Source organism: Chiloscyllium punctatum, chromosome 26 (genome assembly GCF_047496795.1).
Source record: "Chiloscyllium punctatum isolate Juve2018m chromosome 26, sChiPun1.3, whole genome shotgun sequence".
Taxonomy (NCBI): domain Eukaryota; kingdom Metazoa; phylum Chordata; class Chondrichthyes; order Orectolobiformes; family Hemiscylliidae; genus Chiloscyllium; species Chiloscyllium punctatum.
The window spans coordinates 31,150,733-31,158,167 of NC_092764.1; positions in this window are offsets into that span (position 1 = coordinate 31,150,733).

Consider the following 7,435-nt stretch of genomic DNA (forward strand, 5'->3'; position numbering starts at 1 on the left):
TTTTGAGTAGTTTATGAAAGCACATTTTCCAGAAAGATAGCAAATCACAAGGTGACTGTTCATAATGGAAACCCAAGATTGAGGCACTGGCCTTGGTTAGATCACATTTCACAGTTCAAGCTGCAGATGTTAATTGGTTGGTTTGAGGGATTGGTTTTCAACCACAGCAATGTTAATCTATTGGGCACTGGAAATCTGGACTGGTTGCAGCTTAATATTTTTGTGGATCCCAGTGTAGCATTCTTTCCAAATCTGCAAAAGCAAATGTCAAATGTTTGTGGCTGTAAGCTAGACATAGATTTCAATTACACTTGGAAACTATTTAACTGGAGGGTAACACCTCTGGGGAGTAGAGAAGGAGATTCCTTCATGGTAACCTCAGCTAGTGTAACTGATAGTGAAAATTAGTGCATAAAGTCCAGCAATCCATTCCATTTGATAGAATGCACAGCTGACTAATGATACCAGATTTTTGCTCCTGGTAAATGTGAAAGTCATCGCAGTTTGAGTTTAATTTCACTCAGTTCTTGTGCTGCTTACTAGCACTATTTAGTTAGTTCCCTGAATCAGTCAGCTAACCTAAACTGCAGTTTCCAATGGTGGCAGCTTGTTGTAGGAGCTCTCGACCACTTGTTTAACATGGACTGTCAACTTGCTTAGTGCATAAGTGGAATGGTATTGTAACCACGAACACTGAACTAGTAATAGATTCACTAGTTCCATCACAGCAAATCCTGGTTTAGTTTCAAAAACTGACCATGAAACTTTAGGAATTATTCTAAGAACCATCGGTCTGTGAGCCATCCTATTTCCTAAGCTGTAGGAATGTGAGAATCAAGGACAGCAGTGGAAAAGACCATGTTGAAACATCAACCAGAAGGGCTCAGCCAGCTCCTGAGCAAATATTATGCCAGTCTTCAGTCTATTTAGTTCCATCCATGTTTTAAGAAACACAAGGCACTGGATATTGCAAAGGCTGTGGACCTCAAACATTCCCAAAATCCTACTGAAGACTTAGCCATAGCCCTAGCTTACGTTCCAGTGCAGTCACTACGTGATTGACACAATAGTATGGAACATTATCTAGATATGTCCTGTACACACTAGTATAAATCCAACTCAGCCAATTAATTATCAGTCTATTTTCCACAACCAAAGAGATGGAATGTGTTGTCAAGATTATCTAGTGACACTTACACCAAGAATAACCTGCTTACTATTATTCAGTGTAGGTTATCCCAGGTCCAGATCCCATGACACCCTTGGTCCAAAGATGGACAAAGCTGAACCCCAGAAGGGATCGTGACTACAGTTGAGATCAAGGTAGCAGTTCACAGTATGCCAACAAGGATCTTGATCAAAACTGGAGATGCTAAAACTCTGCTGGGTGGAATTGTGCTCATCAGAGAGGAAGATAGTAGTTGTTGTTGGAGGTCAATGATCTTCACTCCAGGACATCTTTCCAGGGTTTCTATCAATGGTCTCTCAGCCCAAACATTTTCAGTTACTTTATTAATGACTATCCCTACATTAAAGGTCAGATAGGAGTGTTCACTGATGATCAGTTAATACTCGTATCAGTTGTGACTCCTCAGATACAAAAGCCACCTGTGCCCAAAAACAGCAAGACCTTGACAACGTTCACACTTGGGCTGATAAATGGTAAGTGATCATGTATTGACCCAAAAACAGAATCTCACCATTACCCCTTGGCAATGCCATTAACATATTCCCCATTGACATTCCAGGATCTACAATTTTGATAAATCAACTTAACTGGACCAACCAAATAAATATGAACATGCTATAGGCTGAGAATTTAACAGTAAGTAAATCAGTCCCTGACTTCTCAAAGGATGTTCACCATCTTTTAAGACACAAGCCTGGAATATGACTTAACATACTCCACCTGCCTAGGTGAAAACAACTCTTACAACCTCCCACCCTACACCAATACAGTGGCAGCATTTATACCATTTCGAAGATGCACTGCAATAACCCTGAGATTCATAAGACAAGCACTTTCCATATCTGTGACTTTGATTACGAAGAAGAACAAAGTCCATAGCTGCAGCTTGGAATTAGATCATTGCTCCTTTGCAGTGGTTTTGTCTTCCCTCCTGAACAGCAGGAAGGGTGTATCTATACCACATGGGATTCCAGCAGTTCACCGCCATTTTAAAGGGTAATTCGTGATCGGCAATATATACTGTCTCAGTCAACAACACCCATATCCTGTGAATGAATTTTGCCATGACTTTTATTTACAATTAAATAATTTGTAGTCTAAATACAAAAGTTACTTTCAAAAAACATAACATTTAATAAATTTTGTCAACTTTCAAAAGTGTTCCTCCACATGAACATTCCATTTGCTTTAACACCAACCAGTGATATTTTTCATTATGTGTCCAGGTTTATATCCTGCTATTCATTTTCAAACACAGCATTAAGAAATGTCTGCTCCTGAACATAATTGAAGTTTTATTCAAAAATAAGTCCAATGCTTTGAACTGACAGGACAGAGTTTAATTCATTTCTCTATCCCATTTTAAAATTGCCATAAGCAACTCCAATATCAAGAATGGAATTTACAATAAACCCAAATCTTGGAGAGTATGAAGATTTCTCAAAAAGAAATATAGTGCATAATTGCGGAACAAACCACCCAGAACAGTGGTTTGTATATACAGATCCAGAAAGTGGATTGTATATACAGATCCATATAGTTCACAGTTTTATATTTGACTTTCAAACTTCAGCTCTGTATAGAACATTCAGGTCTATTTAAAAACTTATGCCTTTTCTTCCTCTTTAATCTTTTCTGCAATTCTCCATCTGAAAATGCACAATTTAGACAAGTATAACATTTAGTATGGTACATTTATAGTCATGGAAAATATAGACAAGGAAAAATTAAAAGCACTCTGACTGCACAGAGCTTTTGCAAAAACCGCTGATGATCTGACTGTACAAATTGAGGTTAACAGGTATGATTTAATTACTGTTATGGATATATGGCTACCGAGATTAAGAAATGCCTTTGGCCAAAGGGGACCTAGTTGTCTTTGTTCAGCAGTGATTTCAAGTCAACATGCAGGTGCAGCAAGCAGTTAGGAAAATAAATGGTTTGTTAGCCCAAGTTCCTCAGGGATTTGAGTTGAGGAGTAAAGATGACTTTCTGCAGTCATTTTGAGCCTTGGTAAGACCACACCTGCGTACAGTTTTTCATCTCTTTATCCAGGGAATGATGAAGTTGCCGTACAGGGAATGCAGAGGTTCACCAGGTTACTCCTGGAATGGCAGGATCGTTTTATGAAGAGATGGTTGGACATTTCCTACAGTTTCAAAGAATGAGATGTGATCTTGCTGAACTGTGTAAAATTCCTGTAGGGCGTGACAGAATGAATGGCGACAAAATGTTTCACCTGGCTGGTGACTCTAGAACTATGGGTCATATCTTAGGATGAGAGGCAGGTCATAGAAGTCTGAGATGAGGATAATCTTCTTCATTCAGGAGTCAGTAAATCTTTGAAATTTTCTCCCCCAATGGATTGTGAAATCTCAGTCAGCAAGCATGTTCAAGACATCAATCAGCAGATTGCAGGCGAATGACTGTGTGGAGTTTGCACATTCTCCTGTGTCTGTGTGGGTTTCCTCTAGGTGCTCTGGTCTCCTCCCCAGTCCAAAGATGTACTGGTTAGATGGATTGGCCATGTTAAATAGCTCATAGTGTCCAGGGATGTGCAGGTGAGGTGGGTTGGCCTCGAATATTATTGATGCTGGCAATGGCATAGTGAAATGAACTACAGGTTTTTCAGTTAATCCAGTGATATGTCTGTCATGTTAATTAAGCGACAGTGTTGCATCGAACAACACTCGCCTCTAGAGGGGTGGGAGCAGTGTGGGTCATGGCAGTATACAGCACGGAAACAGACCCTTCAGTCCATCTTACCCATGCCAACCAGATATCCCAGCCTATGCCCTCTAATTCTGGACTCCCCCATCCAGAAACAAGACTTTGTCTATTTACCCTATCCATGCCACTCATGATTTTATAAACCTCTGTAAAGATCACCCCTCAGCCTCCGATGCTCCAGGGAAAACAGCCCTAGCGTATTCAGCCTCTCCGTGTAGCTCAAACCCTCAAACCCTGGCAACGTCCTTGCAAATCTTTTCTGGACCCTTTCAAGTTTCACAACATCCTCCCTATAGCAAGGAGACCAGAATTGCATGCAATATTCCCAAAGTGGCCTAGCCAACACATTGTACAGCCGCAACATGACCTCCCAACTGCTATACTCAATACTCTGACCAATAAAGGAAAGCATACCAAAGGCCTTCTTCACTATCTTACTTACCTGTAACTCTACCTTCGAGTATGAACCTGTACTGCAAGATCTCTTTGTTCAGCAACACTCCCTAGGATCCTATTAAGTGTATATGCTCTCAGTCTAGACTTTCTGGACCAAATAGCCTGTTTCCGCACTGTAGGGATTCTATTCTAAAATGTGCATCAAATAACATGGCTGGAGGAAACATGACTTGGGGATAATGGACAGTGGTGGAAGACTGCAAAATAAAGTGTCAATAAAGGAATTATTTCAAGTACATTCACCAGTAAAACACAGACTAATTTCAAATTTTATTTTGTTTGATTATATTTTCAGATTAAAAACAGCTCAAATAAAATATTCAACAGATTCATTTCTACTAAGAGCCCCAGGACATTTACCCACTTGTGCACTGGGGATTATTGAGGCCAATATAGATCACGTTAACTGCTCTGCCCTCATCAATCCTCTTAGTTACTACTTCAAAAAATTCAGTCACATTTGTGAGACATGATTTCCCCTGACTATCCCTAATCAGTTCTTGCCTTCCCTTTGCCCTCCTGATTTCCCTCTTAAGTACACTCCTACTGGCGTTATACTCTTCGAAGGATTCACTCAATCTCTGCTGTCTATACGTGACATATGCTTCCTCCTTTTTCTTAACCAAACCCTCAATTTCTCTAGTCATCCAGCATTCCCTAAACCTACCAGCCTTGCCTTTTCACCCAAACAAGAGTCCAGAGACAACATATTCCTGTAATCTCATTTTGAAGGCTTCCCATTTTCTAACTGTCCCTTGCCTAATACTGTCAAAATTGACCTTCCTCCAATTTAGAACTTCAATCTTTAGATTCAGTCTATCTATTTCCATCACTATTTTAAAACTAATAGAATTATGGTTGCTAGCCCCAAAGTGCTCCCGCACTGACACCTCAGTCGCCTGCCTTGCCCTATTTCCTAAGAGAACATGTAAACCTTTGCACCTTCTGTAGTAGGTACATCCACACACTGAATCAGAAAATGTTCTTGTACATACTTAACAACACCCCCTCCATCTAAACCCTCTAACTGTGGCAGTGTCTACCTGACTGTATCTATAGCTTTTCTCCCTTCCTATATCTGCCATCCATCACACCCCCAATTCCTGTAAATTCTTTATTGCCTTTAAAAGCTGCTCTATCTAATCCAATAGACACTTCCTGCAGACATAATCTGCAGTAACGTAGAAACTTTTCCTAAACACATATCCGACAGGAAGAGCTCATCACCTGACTAAAGGCCATCTTTGCTCCTCCACAATCTACACACCCAGAAAATAGTACTGTCTTATTGCTGTTAAAAAAAAAAGCACTGCTTCAGGGTAACTTAGTCCCAATGGTTTATATTTTTAAAATTTGATCAAGAGACAGATCTCAATAAAATGTAATCAATAAAGAATCCAATGTACTCACTATTGTAAATTTACACTTAAAAACCATGCACTTATCTGTTCCTGTGCTGTGAGCACTCTGTTTCCTCCAGGATCAGCTGTGAATTTTGCTGTTTGTTCATATTTCCTAGATACACTCCTATGTCCAGAGATACTAGATTTCTTTCTCTGACCTTGTGGTCACAGCCTCTGTCTGTGTCCCTCCTTTTTAAAGTGCCGTTGTTTTGATCCTCTACACCCCCAAAGTTCCAAAACAATGCAGCAGCTTATAAAACAGTAATTGCTACTCCTGGAATTTGAGGAAATCTTCAGTACAATCTCTTGAGAGCGATGTAGAATTTGGAATAGTTGAAACTCGTTCAACTACTTTTGCAAATTGTTTCCCACTTTTTATGAATTAATGAAAAGTTGGTGTTAGTAGTGTTTGTGTATGAAACATTAAATCTTGTCCTCTGAAATTGTAGGAAATTTTGTGTTTGGTTTATTAGGAGGCAATATTACTATATATTACAAATTGCTACATTATGAGCAACTAAGGTAACTCTCAGTTCATAATCCTAATTTTATTTTTCTAAATTAACTACGGTAGTCTTAATTTGTGTCAGACTGTCACTCTTCTTCTAAAAGGCTTGCTTCTTCACTTGAAGACTAAAGTTGAGATGCAACGTGATGTTATTCAAGCAAACCAGAAAGTTGTTGTCATCAATGATATAATTGCAACAGGAGGTATTCAATACATGACTCACTTTGTGTGATGTATTTACACAATGATATGGACTGGGGATTTGCTGGGAGGGGGCATCACAGCATAGTGTTGGATTGTTTTGCAAGGACAGTAATGTGGTGAAAACTATCCACCAATTTCTTTGCCACGATTTGTCAGATTATTTAAACTTCAATTGCGTTGAATGCTTTTAACTCGCTTATTTTGTTCGCACATTCTGGGCTATGATATTCTCAAAATAATATGGGAGGACTACAGTAATGTTAATAGAGCAACTGGGATTCTGCACTTTTTTCCCCAGTTAAAAACCATTTGAAAACCAAGGCATTAAAAACATTTTGGACTAAGTACAAAATTATAAATATTTATTTTTGAAAGAACAATTAAATTAATTGTTTTTATCTTTGATGCAGGTACACTGTCAGCTGCCTGTGAATTGCTGAACAAAATGGGAGCTAATATTCTTGAATGTTTGGTACTGATTGAACTTAAGGCACTGAATAGTGTAAAGAAACTGAACTGCGTGCCTTTCCACGCACTTGCAGAGTTCTAGGCTGTTGTATCTTTTCTGAATCGGGATATTTCATTCAGTAAGGGGCAGACAGATTTACAGTTTTATGGGCTGACACCATTAATTCAATTTTTAATATTTTGCCACTTTGTCATTTGTTATATCCAAAGATTTTCCATTTAATTCATTCGATTTGTGCAGAGTTATGCCTACTTACCCAAATCCTTGTATTTCCATCTTATATCTCAGTTAGCATTTGTTTTTCAAAACGAAATTAAGTTAGTGTTAAACTTTAAAATGCCTAGATATTTTTGTTCCTGAGCAAATATTACGCCAGTCATCAGTCAATTCAATTCCCTCCATGCTTTAAGAAACACAAGGCACTGGACATTGCAAGGGCTGAGGACTTCAAACACTCCCATAATCCTACTGAAGAC